The sequence below is a fragment of the Takifugu flavidus genome, chromosome 2, assembly GCF_003711565.1.
Source record: "Takifugu flavidus isolate HTHZ2018 chromosome 2, ASM371156v2, whole genome shotgun sequence".
In the NCBI taxonomy this organism is placed as follows: Eukaryota; Metazoa; Chordata; class Actinopteri; order Tetraodontiformes; family Tetraodontidae; genus Takifugu; species Takifugu flavidus.
In genome coordinates this window covers 17,535,637-17,552,049 of record NC_079521.1, presented here as the reverse complement: position 1 = coordinate 17,552,049, position 16,413 = coordinate 17,535,637, and the positions used below count along the sequence as shown (strand labels likewise).

Genomic DNA, 16,413 nt, shown 5'->3' with positions numbered 1-16,413 from the left:
CGCTGCTAAATCATACTGAGTCTATCATTTTGGCAATCCACTTGTTTTGATTTGCTTTATTATTTGCTGTAGTGATTCATGGTTGTTTATATTCTGTGTTTGCACAGTAGATTGTGATATACAAGGTTTTAGCTGCAGCTCTTTATCTTGAAGAATATCACGTTCTTTATAAGTAATACAGAATGCAGTGTGCTTCTTTTCTTTTCCTGTGGTGTGTTTTTGTCATTTAATGTAATTTTCTCCTACAATGGCTTCGAAAGAAGATGTACAGAAGCTCTCGAACCAGTAAATCTTTAATCTACTGTCTGTATGTATTAGGTTGGAAATAAACAAATATATTATTGTCACCCGAGCAACCACGTATTCCTTTTGCAGCTATTCCTGTCAGCCACTGCTGTTTTTAAAGGGCGAACACAGCTGTGGTTATAGAAAATTCTCACTCAGCCATCATAGCAAGTTCCGTTTAAATAAAAGGTTTATTGGGCCAGTTTCCGCTTGGAGGATTCGTGGTCGTCCGTAGCAGGTAGCCTTAGCATCCCCATTCTTTGCTGTCCCTACTTTGTCCAGATTTGGCAAAAGTCCAGCAGAAAGTGTCAAGTAAAAAAAGAAACACCGTTTGTAATGATGGTCGGCAACTTTCGAAGGTTTGTCAATGTTTGGGAATGACTGAGGTCGCTCAGATGTAGCGTGTAGGACAGGTCTGCTTCCGCTTGCTAGCTAAAGAGCTCTTAGCAGCGTCGCTACCTTCTGCACCCTCCTCTGACCACAGAGACACGCAGCCAAAACCCTTTCCTTGGTCCCAGTGTTTGGTCTGGGATTTTGTCTACTGTATATATTTCACAGCATTATGGATTTCTTTTTAAAGGTTTCATCTATTCTTTACATTTTTTGGGGGGGGTGAATCAGTACGATGAAGCTTTGGACCCCCAAAGAAACACAAGAGCCAGTTTTGGCCAGATTTTCACTCTTGCTTTTGTTCCGTGTTTCAGCATTTTGAAAAGACACTTGTTGCTGTCTGAGTGGTGTCGCCGTCCGTATCTGGAGAGCAACAAGAACTGAGAGTTAACTTCAACCAGGCCGAGACTTGTTGAAAGTTTACGTCTGTTTACACAGGCGGAAGAGGAGACTGTGCAGCTGTGGACCTTTATTATGACTAAGATGGGAAACTTTCTCCTCCCAGTCTGGTGCTTTCTGACCGGAAAAGGCTTAACTGCATTTGCAGCTCTCGTCAGCCAATCACAGCTCCGGCCGGACGGTGTAGCACAGGTGTAGATGTGTCGTTCCTTCGCTCCCTTCTACGCCCATTCATTTCCAGTTAAACGCAGCTTATTCCTCATCAGGATTGTGGGAGGTGCTGGAGAATATGTCAGCACTCCCAGTGAGAGGCAGAATTACATCCCAGACAGGTCACCACTCACACACTCACACCTGGGGGCAGTTTAAGGTCTCCAATCAAGCTAGTGGTGCATGTTCTATTCCAGAAGACCCACACAGACCCAGAGAAGATGCAAACTCCACATGCAACGGCCACAAGCCTGGACTCATGCGCTGAGGTCACTGCGCCACCACGCTGGCAATTCTCAAATCTTAAACCCAAATTTTTAAAAATTGCTCCTCTAACTTTTCTTCAGCCGAATGTTTCCTGGGCTTCTCTGGGCACAGTAGGCCCGTGTAAAAATAATCAAGGTTATTGTGTAGCATCTCCCCAGGCTGTCCACTGTAGAGTGCTGCGGGTTCAGTAATCCAAATAAAACCCTTTTAAATTGCACCGCAAAAAAGCGCGAGCTGTGCTTACCCGCGAAATAACAGGAAATCAGCGCATGCAAAATTACCACCTAACTAGCAGGTATTTACTCCTCAAATTGGCGAGCAGCGCCGCAATGAAGCCTTCAATCACTCTGTGCTCGTAATCACGCGTGTCCTGTTGGAGGTTTTGGCTGAAGTGTTGGAGCATGAAAAAAACGCGCCTGACCCCGGCTCTGCCATTTCACCTCTGTTTGCAGGTTTTTGCTGGTGCTGTTTTTCTTTAAAACCGCTCGTTTCACCCCCACAATATGACTGTACGTCAAGCTTTATATTTCCTATATTACTCCAGTATTAACTCTTCAGACTACATGTAAAATTGGACCTTTTAGTGGTTGAGCCTTGATTTTGGGGGGAAATACAACCTGATTGGGTTTTGTAGATAATTCTCAGCTTTCAAATGTACATTTTGGAATTCACTTAGACAAAAAGCAGGGGGGGGGGGCACGTCTTTTGTGTAACACCGCCTACGCTGGCAACATCGTAGCGGACAGCATCTCTCATAATCTGGATTTTGTCCTAAAACTCAATACAGTCAAATACAATAAAGCCAGGCCAAGAGCTTAAATTGCCTGATACACTAAATGAACCTTTTCCGTTTCTCTTTTTTCCTTGTGTGTTTCTGCCTTTTTTTTTAATGTTTTGGAGTCTTGCTGTATGTTTGTGTGCACACTCCCTTAATTGCATTAAGAGTATGACGCACTTCTTTCTCTGTTTAAGCTCACTTTAATTGCCTCTGAATGGCATGCTTGGGAAGCAGGGACTGATGGAACAATGTGGACATGCAATTAGCTATCTTTCATACGATTCTCTGAAAAGAAGGGAGGAGAGAATGAGAAAGAGAGAAAGAAAGAGAGAGAAAGAAAGAGAGAGAGAGAGAGAGATGGCTCCAATTCATGAAGGAATTGGCACACAAGGCAACGAATGCTATTTTGTGCCTGTGCTGCGGTAGCTTTGTGATGGAATGGTATTTCATTCATTAACCAATCAAACATTTAGGGGGAGCGAAACAGAGAGATCCAGTTGGAGGAAAATAAGATAGATTGTGGATAATATGGGGGACATTCTCAGAGGAGGCGACACATACCCAGGAATTGCTATGGTGCAGGTAAAAAGTGAGCTCAAAGGTACTGAAAGAGAGAAGGGAGAGTTGTTTCGACCGTGTGGTGATCGTCTGGAGCCAGCCGAAAAGGCCCGGCCTCACTGAAATCACTGACCTGTTGTTTGTGGGTGGGAAAAGAGGCCTGAAGAGCACAGGAAGGTCACAGATGCTGTCTCGAAGCTGTGACAAACCCGACAGTTTGATTAAAAGCAGCCATTTTCCACTTTTCATCTCAGAACTCACCTTCACAGGCCTCCCTCATCATTACATCATTACTGTATGTCTGCAGTCCAACAAGCCGTTAGTCTTTATTAAGATTCATTTCTTTCTGTTATTTTGTGGCTATCTGAGATGTGGCTTGACAATTGTGTTCTAAGCAGCTCTTAAAACGCAATATTAGTTTACGACCTTTTATCTTTATTGGGACCGGCCACGCACGCGTTCTCATTGCCGCCCCCGTCTATAAATTTGCGAGGCATTAAATAAATGACGTCATGCATTAGGTTAATGGTGTTGTTGGGACGTGTATCAGAAGCCTTTAATTCTGCCCAGTTCAATAGGTAGCTCGCTCTCTCGCTCTCTCTCTCTCTCTCTCTCGCCCTCCTCGGGGTGCACTTCCTTTTTCTCTTGTCGCTTCTTCCAGTCATTTTTCTATGCTCACCTCCTCTTTTTCATTTTCTCTGCCCCCCACCCCCCATAACCACCTCCACTACTCCTGATCCTCCCTCCCCCTCCTTGGACAATCTGTACCCCCCCACCCCACCCCACCCCCCCACCCCAACCGCCATCGTCTGCTGCCTGTCTCTCATCCCAACTCGATTCTCCCTTCCTCCCCCCCCCACTCTTCTTCATTTAATAGTGGACCTCAGAGTGGTTGCCATGTCGACCAGCCGGCATATTACTATGGCAACGAGTCTGAGCGAGACGAGGCTGCTGATTAGGGAGAGATGTCTAGTGTAGCCTGGCCAGCGGAGGGTGGAGAGGAAAAAAGGGGAAATGGTGTTAGGGTGCTATGGGGGGGTTGTATATTACAGGACTGAACGGTGTTGTGTGTGTGTGTGTGTGTGTGTGTGTGTGTGTGTGTGTTTGCATTTAAAAGAATTCTGTAATAGTGAGCCAAAAGACATTTTTGTTTATATTTTCAGCTCACATCTCCACCTGTGTCAGTTACCATCAAGATGGGCCCGATAATCTAAAATCTCTTAATCTCACAATCTTCTTTTTTACACTGTTGGATGAGCACCCCCCCCCCCCCCCCCCAACAAACTCAGTGAAATAGCACGATGATCAAGAACGCACATTTCCATGAAGATTACCCAGAAACAGCCCAGATAATTCCCAGGGGCCCCAGTCTGCTCAGCTCCAGCGTTTCTGGCTGTTTATTAGGTAAACCTCAGGGAGGTCAAACATATTTCTCTCTTTCGGGTTATTTAGGGGTAAAAATCGTATCTGGTGTTATGACGTGTGAGGGAAGGAACAAGCCGAGCTTTTAAAAGCTTTACTCTCCTCCATGAAGTCTAATGAACAGCGTAAAGGCTGCCTCAGACCTCCCAGATCCATCAGAGAAACTAATTACAAGATCCAATTAAAGAGAGAGAGGGGAAAAAGAAGAGGAAGAGAGTAAAAGAGTGGATGGGGAGGGGGCAGGTCTCCTTTTACCATTGACCCGGCCCAGCCGTCGGCTTATTCAAAGACCGTAATTATAGCTTATTTATTATTCATCCTTGAGCTAAATAAGAGCGTGACATTTCAATAACAATAACAAGGGCAGGAAAAAAGGCAGCACAAACTACAGACTTACTAATTGCGGTACTCAGAGATTAAATGACTGGAAAAATGTTGTTATTTATTTATTCATAACATCGACACCAGCTATAAGAGCACTGCGGTGCACTTGAGTGAAAATGAGTCCAAGGGCCCGATCTCGTGAGAGCTGTTTGCTGGACATAATCCTCTGCAGCACTGCGACCGGAACGTCCTGACTCTTTTAACATCACATCGCTTCCCTTAAACTGATTTCAAACGTGCTAAGGAGGAGCTAAGCTTACCCAGATGACAGTTTGCCAGATTCCAGCCCCACGTGGTCGGGACCTACGCTCCCATCTTCATTTTCTCACCATAGACCCATCTTCCCACCTCTCTTCCCCCTCTAAGCTGAACTCTGAGGCACCTCATTAAGACTGGCAGCTCTAGGCCTCATTGGCCCTGGTGGAGGTGAGGAATACCACATAATCATGAAGTGGAGATGGCATTACACTCTTCACAAATTATAGATGAGTTTTACAGTGTGGCCCGGCAGATAAGTTCAGTGACCGTTACACTGGTCCGCAAGCCCCCTGAAAGTGTCCCCCACAACACCTACTGGACGTACCATTTATTGGGAATGGCTGTTCTAACCAGTCAGCACGTCACACCTTACAGAATACTCCTATATGTAGATATTCTTTGCCTCGGACTCCTGGAACAGTGGGGTCCGGAGGGGGGGACGATCACAGGGTTTTATTCCCTTTGGCTCACGGACGGGGGCCTTGATTTAACACAGCTACGTAAAAATACACTCCAGTGAGGACTGGTCAGACTCTAACGAGTACAAGTCCGTAAACAGTCCTCACACCCGTTGTACTTTAGCGGTTAAACCATCTCTGTAGATCTGATCAAACAGACTTTGCTGTCTTCTGTCATTTACCTGCCAGCCACTAAGAATAACTGGTTTTGATCATTCAGCCTACATTGGGTCTGATAACTATTCCATTATGGGAGACAAGTATGGGGTGTGGGGGTACGTTTGGGTGGGGGGGGGAGGCAGACAAACAGCATTCTTTGATTCTCCTTTGATTTTTTTTCATTACCTATTTGCATTCATGTATTTCTGCAAGTCACTCCAGAGGTCTTTCAGCGCCACAGCTAACAGATTAATGTACGCCTCTGAAGCACAATGCAGCTTCACCATGTGACTGCTCGCCATCGGGCAACAATACACCGTTCTGCACTTTGCTTCCTTCTCCTCTTAATGCCTTTGTCCTTGGATCTCGAAGGACTCTTGTTAATATACATGTATTAGGGGAATGAAGCTGCGCCTGGCTGCAGACACTGTAAATGAATAGTCAATATTGGCAGATATTGTAAAGGCATGTTAAGAGACAGGTTTATCTGTATGAAGCTGCACTTTATAGTATTTAATCTAAAAGGAACACACATGTGCGGGTACCTCCTGTGTCCCCTTATATCTAAGTGCAGGTGCCTGCACTTGGGAAAATCTTGACCTTGCAGAGCTCAGAGATAGAAGAACCAAGCCTGGTGACCCATTAGATGATGTCGTCAGGGTGGTGGGAGCTTCACTGGAGGTTCAAAAGTATCTTGCGTCTTCCAGCCGCATCCCAACAGACGTTTTTTTCTGCCTGTGAAATGCAAAGGAGGCGGTTTAAAGCTCTTATCAGCTGACGCGGGACATGTACTCAGACACAGGCATTGATTTTATTGACTGATTCATTTGCGGCTTTCCCATTCCGTTGCGGAATCTGGCCAAGGAGCTCAGGAGGAAGCTCCCTGTCGGGACGTCAGAACGTCCACCCGGCCCGCTTGTGTTTGTACGTCACCTTTATTTTATGTCTGTGCCCCTGAAAATGCAGTTTTTGCCTGCTCCTCTCACACACCGACCGATACCCAGACGAACCCCACTGCCCCATGGCCCCCTCGACACACTCAGACAAACACTGACCAGATCACACCCCCTCGGGGCAGCAGGGCAGCACTTGAGCGATGTCTCCCTGGGGGGCTGATATTTTATAGTTTGTGTCCATCAGTGGCGTAGCCCGGGGCGCTGGGGTTGACAGTAAGTGCTCTCAACACCGGTGACACTGATTCATGGGAGCTATGACACAGAGGAGAGAGAAGGGGGAGGGACAAGCGGTAAAGGGGGTATTGCAACCAAACGGGGAGGTTGTTTAATTTAAATTACCGGCCCTGCTCAGGCTGGTTCTGGCGGTTTGTCATAGTGTTACCGTAGAAACCATTGGTTTTTGGATCACATTTACGAGATCAGCTAAAACGGGCTTGAGGAACAGACTCCAATCTAACATGGCATTTCAATTCCCGCCCCCACCCCTGACCGTGCTGTGCACTGCTGCACCTCTTCTACATATATATAGGGGACGACGCCTCTGAACCCCGGCGTTCCGGATGCGCATACTAAACAATCAATGTGTCACCTCTTCCTGAGCCATGCTCCATTTTTTTCCCTCCTGTCAGGAGAAAATAATTTGTTCGCCTGTGATTCTGTTCTAAAATTCGGAGACAAGGGGCCTGCAATGTCCCGTTCCTCACGTTCCACTTAAATATAAAAATGGAGGCGGCCCGACCAACCCCCATTACACACAGCCATACTCACCACCACATCCATGTCCCTTCCCTCCACACCAAACATAGTTGCATTTTAGGTGGGCTGTTAAATTAGATAAGCCGCTGTAGTGTGTGGCGCAGCGCCCTGATTAATAAAAGATGCAGTGCTCCCTGGGGGACGGCCCCCTCCCAGGGCCGAGTAGGAGCTGCCCACAGACCACGCGGTTCCCTGGAACACAATGAAGAGGAAATGGAGAGAATGGAGCAATCATGGAAATATAACATTTAAAGCAGAACTATCCTCTGACCCTTTGTAACACTCTGCATCCATCATAATAGATGGTAACTAATGTTAGAAGGGGAAAAAAAGAACAAAAACATTAATATATTCATTTATTTAGCAGCCTGATTCCACTATGGACATCTGTTAGATAGAACTGCTGATTTCCTGCTGGCTATCACATTCATGGAACATTTGCAAGTGGTTCAGGACCGCTTGGATGGTCAGTGTTATTTTTTATCCCCTTGCAAATGATGAATGTTAAACACATTTTTCAGGCTGTTAAAATGGCTCCTCTAAATTCTGCCATTGTTGCTGCAGATAAACCTGGCTGAAGATCTGAGGAAGACTTATTTCGCTTCGAATATAGCTGGGAAAATGAATAATTGCATGATTTTAGAGGGGTGTTGAAACAAGCTTTCTCTATCATTATTATATTTATATATAGAGCTAAAGGACAAGTCGGTGCATTTTCTTGCATTTCTTTACTGTTGCTAATGGGTATAACGTGATAGAAACACATAGTCAGACAAAAACCAAATAAATCAGAGGTGTTTTGCTTTGAAATACCTCTCACTTCTGGATTAGAATAAAAAAAAATGGCTGCCTGCTGCTCAGCTTGTTCAAATACCCACAGAATCATGTTGTCATCGTCTCGGGCTGCCATCGGCTCTATTAACTTTTCTCACCTAATTGCTCCGTTAGAATCTCATACGACTCCCCTCTCATGTTTACAAGGCAGCCGGTGCTGATCCATTTGCGCACAAAGACCTCCGGAGGCTCTGAAATCATCTGTGTTTGCGTTTCACATATAAATTGCGCTTGAGCGCGATTCAATTTGGGAGCTAAGAACATAATGCAGAGCCGCACACTGGAAACTGCCCGCTGAACGCCAACGGAAAGAGAGCCGCAGAACAATCAGCACCAGTCCATTTACAGCCTGCAGCCACAGCGGCCCGTGCGCACGTCTTCCCCTCATCGCCGCGCTGGTGGAGGGTGATTGCCACATGGGTCGCCAACATCAGAGCATTTATCTTTAAATAACCTCCGCCACCCCCTCCCGTCGACCGCGGAACAATAGCGAGACGCGTCTAATTTTCTGAGAGATAATAGTGGTCATATTGAGATGAAAAAGGTCAAGGGTTGTCCTGCGAGGTTCTGATTGGTGTAGAGCGTCAAACGGACCCTGCTGTTGAAATGGAGAGGGAGGTTTCAGTTCTAGCGCCACCCTTCTGGAATTCACGCCAGTTTTAGGCGCTACCTCGCTGTGGAGGCCCAGATGTTTAATGAGCAGACCGCTGCTGAACATGCAGGAGTGATGACTTCATCGCTTCGTTTTCCTCCGTGTCATTTTATTTGTTGTATTTATTTATGACTTCTCATGATCAAATGCATGTAGTTTTCACTCATTCTGCCGCCATCCAGGAAAGATTGATGGGCTTTTTAAAATGCATACGTAAAACATGTATTCATGTGGTTGAACCTGCCTTTGACCTTCATCTGCTCGCATCAGATGAGCTTCTGTGGCGCATTCTGCATTGTGCTGTTTTAAAATATTTAATACAGAAAACATCTCTAGCTCAAGTAGACGCTGTAGGTTGCCGTGGAGGTCATATTGTTTCTCATCAATTCTCAAGCTTCTACGGCGTGTGATTATACAATAGCAGCAGTCGGGTGCGGGTTTTAGCCGAGCGGGGTGACTGAACCTGTTACAATTCTTTCTTCCCATTTATTGAATGTAATATTTAATTCAGCACAGCTCCGTGAGTATGCTGTCGCTCAAATACTTGATTACTCCTCGAGAGAAGATGCCGACCATCACACAAGCAAAACTGCTCCACTTGGGGAAGGAACGAAAAAAAAGACTGCTTTGCTTTAAATTAAAGTTATTAATGAATGTGCAGCGTTGCTTGATTCCCAAAAAGCCTCGCGGACCAACAGTTGCAGGGAAACGTGCATTTCTTTCGGCCTTTGTTCATCCCTTCTTTTAATAGCTCTTGCATAATCTCTTGTATTTTTATTATCATTCCACCCAGAGGGCCAAATGCATCACACATTATCCACTGACCCAAACTGCATTTCCCAAAGAGCAGTCCAGTCCATTCAGGGGGGTGGGGGAGGGGGGTGCGGTGGGGCTTGTCGAGGAGGCTACCCTTTAAGGTCACTGAAGCTGTCACGTGACAGGCCAGCAGAGGCCCCTGGGCCATATGACGAACCGGGCTGCCAGACAGAGGTGTGTGTCAGGGGTGTTTTTCCACAAAGCATTCTATAAAAGTGTAACTGGGCTGTATTTGCCCTTTCCTCTTGCTGTACGTTCAGCCAACAGGCCCCTGAAGATCTCTTAAAAAGTGCTGATCCACACTGCTGGCTGGTGCTCGTGTAATCCCTCTCGCCCTGCTCCACCTCCCGCCTCACCGTTCCCTTTCTACCTTCCCTTTTCTCCCTCGCATTCCCTCACCGTCTACTGCCGACGCCTGGCTCCGATGTGCGCAACAAGGTATCGGCTTTGAGAGGCTTGTTTGGGCCCCAAGCTAATTACCGCACATTAGAGCATGACTAAATAAATCTTAAGTGCCGCTAATTGCTTGGCAGTGAAAACAATAGCTGCGGTACTTGCCCAGAGGCTCTGGGGTAGAGCGTCGGCTGGGGCGACGGGGACCAGGGGGACCTGGCACCGAGCCAGCAGAAGGCACCAGCATCATCGCTGGAGTCCCTCACCCCCTCTCTGCCTTCATGTTAAAGTCAAACAGCACTTGGCATCATCGCTGCACCCCCACATCCACCGCCCGCTCCCCAACACCCCCCCAGCGGCCCTCAGCAATGGTGAATAAGCTGTAGATGACGGGCAGGGACCGTCCCGCTCTGTCGGAGGAGCCAACGCACATTAGCAGATTAATAAGCATGAGTTAGTAATGGCACAGTTAGTTGGGCTTGTTCTGACATTCACCAGTCCAGTGCTGGTTTTCACCACCTCTTGTGAGTTCTGCTGGACCAATAAAAGAGTTCTGATGTAACAGAATCCACATTTAGGCGATCCACGTCAGTTAGCCTATTTTTGCACATACCCATGTTTTGTTTTCCTTTTTTTAGGTGGCATTCTGTCTCGTAGGACGAGGACGACCGAACAACCATTCGGATCTCCTGTGACCCAAAGGTAGGTTCAACACAGGCCTCCCAGCAGTCGTCCGCTCGTTCCGTCACCTTTTATCCAACAACTAGACAACTAGTAGAGATTCGGACTCTGGTTACTGTCTGCTTTTTGTGCTTTGATTGAGGTGAATCAAGGAAAACAAAGGTGGGGAGTGGTTCCTTTAGTTTCCATCAATGGCCAATAATCCCTCCACTCAGCATGGGCAGAATATCTGCATTTATCAATCAATACTAATTAGCTAAACAGCATTGATCCCTGACCACCAAATACTCATCCAGATTTAATAACTCTGTTTGATTTTCTCTTTTTTTCTTTTAATTACACATTTTTATTTGCACACTTTCTTCAGTTTCTGACTATTTTTCCCCCCCTGCGTTCCCAAAAATTACATGGATGAATAATAACATCTCACGTCTTTCATATCCTCCCTTTTCCCTCTAAACCAATAGCGTCTCATTTGCGCTGTCACTCTTGTGTAGCATTTTCCTGCGTTCCCAGGGGAGTCATGTGCTTTTGTTGGCTTTTCTGTGAACACACAAAGCCTAATTGGTTGATTAGTTGAGGTTGACTGGCCCGTTAATTGAAAAGTAATTTAGATTTGATGTGTCTAATGAAGACCCTAATTTATGGGTTGGCGCTCATCCAAAGGTTTGTTTTTAAGAATCAAAGATAAAGCTTTAAAGGAAAGACACGAGAGAGATACAGTGTCTCAGTGCTGCTATGACAACACGTGAAATGAATCTCCATGTTAGAGGATGAAAACGAGGGGGGGTCATCCCTGTGAAATTCGACAAAAGAAATTGATAATAATGAGGCACACTTGTATTATAGGCTACAAACACGATCTGGGACCAGATAAGTGAGACATAAAGGGTGAAAGTAATTGTGGAGTCCAAATAGTTGGCAGCCATATTTAACTTCTTTATGGTGTGGCTGAATTTATCAGACTTCATCTTGGTTCATTTGTGTCACCCCCTGATGGAGGGACACAGGAGGTCATTCATTTGCATTGGCTCAGTGCTGAATGCTCTGCTTTCATCACATAGACAGACACCAGCCATTTTTATCACTCGACGTTTCGCTCGTTTGTGCCCCAGTCTAAATCATTTTCCTTTCGTCATGCAATATTTTGGTTCGATAACATTACAGTTCTTCTTTTCTTCAAACAACAATCACATCGAACCCTCCTTCAAACCCCACACATCCCATTGGTATTAATCCTAACATGGATTTGGGAGATTAGATTAATCTAGACATGTGATTATGTCACTGTTTTGGGGACTCAAACCTCAGACCAGCTGAGCGCTATATTCAGTATGTACATCCTGAGTTTTGTATTTCTGGTAGGATGAAAGTTAGAAAAATGGACTTAATCAATTATTAAAACATGCAAAGTTGTAAGTAGTTTTACAACTGTGGACATTTTAAAGTAGAGAGTGTTAAACCACCAGGGCTCATTTTTAAACATTAGGATGTAGATTTGTACTGGGACGGTCCAAACTGTGTGTAGACTGGAACAAAGTCAGTCTGGAACACAAAAGCTCATTCATGTTTGACGGGAGTGAAGCTGCAGGCTGCAGGCCCCCACAGCAGTGCTGCACAGCATGGTCCTTCCACTGGTTTTTAGTGATATCTCCCCCTCAAATCCACAATCGTGCGCATGAAAGCCACATTTAACATAATGAAGACTCAGTTTCCCTGTGGACCATCGTCTCCAAAGCCATTTGGCTTTAGTTCCTCCCGTCCAGCTTCAGGCCTTCAGCTGATCATCCCACGTTGTTGAGGTGTCCCATTAGTCCTCAGCTGTAGGAAATTTGTCGTTCCTCCACAGTTTTGGCATCCAGGGTTTAATCCTTTTGGCTGATGATTCTTATTAGGAACTCCTAATTTTCCATCATGGTGACAGATATTCTCCAAATGTGGCGGCCTCCTCTGTCCACTGTCGCCCAGGCATCCTCTGTATCTTCTGCTTCTTCTTGCAGCGCCTGTTTGTTTTCTCTTGCAGACAAAAACACACAAGAAACAGAACATTAAACCCTCAGGGGGGAAACTGGAGCATTTCCTTTGCAGAATATTAAAATTTACTGGAAAACCAACCTCTCCCTGTACACATCCCAACTTTCAACTTCATGCATACATGCACACCCGTGCACTTTGCGTGCACATGCAGGAATGTACCTGAGCGCGTTGCACAGCAGGCCGAACTCATGCAGATTTTAGCAACCTCACCTCATTTGTTCTACCACACAGAAACATTTCATCGCATGCTTTCTTCATCTGTCACTTACCAGCGCACTTAAGGCGGTCGTAATTAGACGACCTCTGCCTCCCTCTTCTAATGAGAAAGTAATTACGAGTCTCTCTCTGCATTCCCTGTGCCCTGGCAGTTGTCCGAAAACCTGCCTCCCACCTGCCTTCAGCTCTGCATCTGCTTCTCTCTCAGATTCGCCTTCTCTTCCCTTCAACCTCTTCTCCCTTTCGCTGTTGCTGTGGACTCTCTCTCTTTCTCCATCCTCTCTGCAGCCTCACTATTTCGCTCCTCCCATCTCTGAGCTCTGGGCTGCTCTGGGTTTTAGATGGATCACTCTCACAATGCTTGATCAATACCGGTATTGATCCACTGGCAAAATGTTTATAAAATCAGTCTAGGCAGCTGCAGTGCAGCGAGAAAGGGGAGGCGGAGCGACGAGAGGTCCGCCATGCCATGCCATTCGCTTAAGACCGAGCATTGGTGAACCTGATTGGCTGTCTGCCCGCCTGCCTCGCCAGGAAGAGGGCTGGCACAGTGGATATCCCTTTGTCAACGCTGCATGGTACACCACAGCCCTCCCTGGATCGTGCAGCTGAACTTTCCAGACCACCAGAGGAGAGTGCAGCAGCTGAACCTCTGCGTTGCTCACCAGACGCTGGCACCCGCTCGCTTTCCCTTCTCTTCTGCCAAGAAATTAATGTGCATTAATTTGCAAGCTGCAGGCAATCCCAGTCTAATGATCCGCTATCAAAGCACGCATCCATTCTCAGTGGGAGAAGAGAAAGCCCCCTCAATGCTGTTCTGGATCTTGCGACACGCCATCGGTGCCACCTTTCAAAACCTGCCCCTTAAATACATCCAACACCCATACTGAGAGTAAACATATAGAGACCAGGAGGCTTGTGCTGAAGATACGGAGCAACACACTGGATGGGCGTCAGTCTGGGTGAAGCAGGTTTCCTCGCCTCTCATCTTATCATTAAAATTAACTCCAACTTTCTATTCCCGTCTGTTTCGCTGCACTGTGGAGAACATTAGGCATCGTAGCTGCAGCCCAGCAAGCCCAGCAGGCTGCGGTGGTGTCTACTGCAGAACCGTACTGTCGTCTCAGCTGCTACCCAAACATATGAAACACGTTAGTGCAGTAACTTAAGCATCATAAATAATCAAAGGCTTTTTAGTCAGGGGAGGAGCTTTTGCTCATGTCTTCTTGAGTGAAGATGAATGAAATGTTGTTGTTTTTTTACACAGAGAAGATAATTGCAGTCTGAAGCACAGTGTGCTGTAACCATTTCCAGAATAATAATTCTTGTCAAAGCAGACCAACATCTGCCAGCCATAAGCCCGCGCAGTCTCGGTGACCTACAGTCAACCTCGGCCTTCTGGGATGCGCGACTTTGTCTGTCCCCCTCCATTTTCTGGCACCTGTTCGACCGCGAGGACGCACTGGCGCTGTCCCAAACCGCACAATCTGGGCGTGCTCTGCCGCTCAGCGTCACATCGCGAGGCAGCAGCTATGTTGTGGTGAGATATTCTAATTAATCGCAGCAATCGCCTCAAGTTTTCATGCGACGGAAAGAACTTCCTGGGGTTTCCGGGGCTTAATTTAGTCGTGTCAATGCGGAACCGCGAGATAACGATCCAAGCGCAGGAACACCACGCTCGGGTTTGTAAGCACATGTAGGGAATGTCGCTCACACGTAAACCAAAGTGTAGTAATTACTCCCAACACATCCGCAGCCCATTCATTAGGGTTACATTTTGCAGTGGTGTTTTGGACCCTCATCGTGTCGTCTGCGGTCGAGCCTGTGTAGCTCTTCTCCTCCACCACTCCAGATGTCTCTCTTTGGTCCAGTGCTACACAGCTGATCTTGTCATCGAGTTCCCGTTTTACACCATTCCCACGTAGGTTCTAATTTTGACTTTTGTCTCTTTGCTTATCCCCTTGAGCATTGTTCCCCTCCAGTTGTTTCCCCACCCTCTCTAAGAGTGCATTATTCATTTCATCTGGTAAAATAAATGGCACGCTTCTCACAGTAATTAATTTCAGCTCAGACAGCATAGCCAAACAAAGCGCTGCTCTCATTGTGGACGTAGCGTCCTCCCGTCTTCCCCCCGTTGCTCCATTGGAGGACATTTTGTTCTCCCTCCGAGGCCACTGTGTCCACCAGCACCGATGTGCTGATGTGTGAATGCAGCTGCTGAATGAGGCATAGCCACTAATGATCATTAGACAACAGAATCCTCACTGATGTCAAATGTGTCGGTTTCATATGCTTTTGTAGTCATCTTTTTGTGGATATAGGAGTTTCTCTATTTGGAACCAGTATTGTGTGTGTTACCTTGTATTTGCTACATTTTACTAGCAAAGTGAGGACACTTTGGGTGGCTCGCACAATTTTAAAGGACTGTTAAAGGGTATTGAAATGATTTTAAGGCTGGGTTTAGGTCAGGGTTATTAGTTGGGATGGTTAAGGTAGGCAGCTGTTTAATGTATAATGTCTAGTTAATACTTTAGTTTCCAGAACCACCTTGTCCCTACCAGATGACACTCTAACATCGTAAAGTTTGCGCCCCCCTCCACGAGTGCATCTCCGTGCGACCACCAGCTCTCCGGCACTCTTTTCCCCGCCAGCCATCCTCTTTGTGCGGCCACCAGTTACTGTAGCTGCCGGATTGGCCTCTTTCCTTGCTCTGCTTTTATTGATTTCAGCCAGACACAGAGACAGACGGAAAGAAAGGGCCTTTTCAGGAAGAAGTTAAATGGTCAAGTAGCGAGTTGAGGGTGGCTTTCACCACTTTATTGACGAGGTGGAAAAATGTCACTATTATAGAGGCTCTTGCAGCAGATAGCGAGCTGATTGGATGAGTGCCCCCAGGTCAGAGTGGAGCTCGTTTCCCCTGCAGCCAAACAAGAGCAAATAAAAGGGCAGGGGAATCCGCTTGAACTGGAGGCGAGGTATCTCTGTTCCAGGACGCTCTTTATACGACACAGTACTTTGAGTTTGGACTGAGGGATGATCTCTGGTACGTTCCTCTCTCTGAACTGGACTTTCAGTATTTTAGGTTAGGGTATTTTAAGGTAGATCTAAGGTAACACACTCAATACTGGTTCAGAACTTAATCTGGCATAATGGATGCCCACTATAGGTAAAGGTTTGATCTGTGACTGTAATGCCAAAATTAAAATCGTATACTTCAGATGCTTCTTGAGTTGGAGAATGAAGAGGGAAGTAAGAGATAAAAATGCATCTGTCAGATATGTCAACTGTTGACTGGCAACAGCTGTCATCTTTCTTATATGCGTATTTATCTCAGTTCATATCTCTCATTCTCCTTAATAATATGGTCATTGCCCTCAGCCTGACTGAAAATAACCGGGACCCTGTTTTTCTCCCAGTTTGTAAGCTCTACTTTTCCAACTTTTTATCACACCCTAAACTGCCAAAAAGCACCAATGACATCTTTGATTTCACATAGAAACATTG

General features: G+C 46.2%; 1 protein-coding gene and 1 long non-coding RNA gene across 3 annotated transcripts in view; one reads left to right on the top strand and one right to left on the bottom strand.

The window, feature by feature from the left end:
• Positions 1-16,413, top strand: part of zfhx3b (zinc finger homeobox 3b) — a 229,888-nt gene that overhangs the window by 77,779 nt on the left and 135,696 nt on the right. For both annotated transcript variants that reach the window (XM_057025267.1, XM_057025265.1), the window contains exon 3: positions 10,614-10,677. The gene's annotated coding sequence lies outside the window, so the exon portion shown is untranslated. The remainder of the gene's footprint in view (positions 1-10,613; positions 10,678-16,413) is intronic.
• Positions 10,942-13,423, bottom strand: LOC130521604 (uncharacterized). The gene is made up of 2 exons (XR_008949382.1): positions 12,963-13,423; positions 10,942-12,672 (listed from the first exon to the last, which is right to left on the bottom strand). It is a non-coding gene; the product is annotated as an uncharacterized LOC130521604 (long non-coding RNA).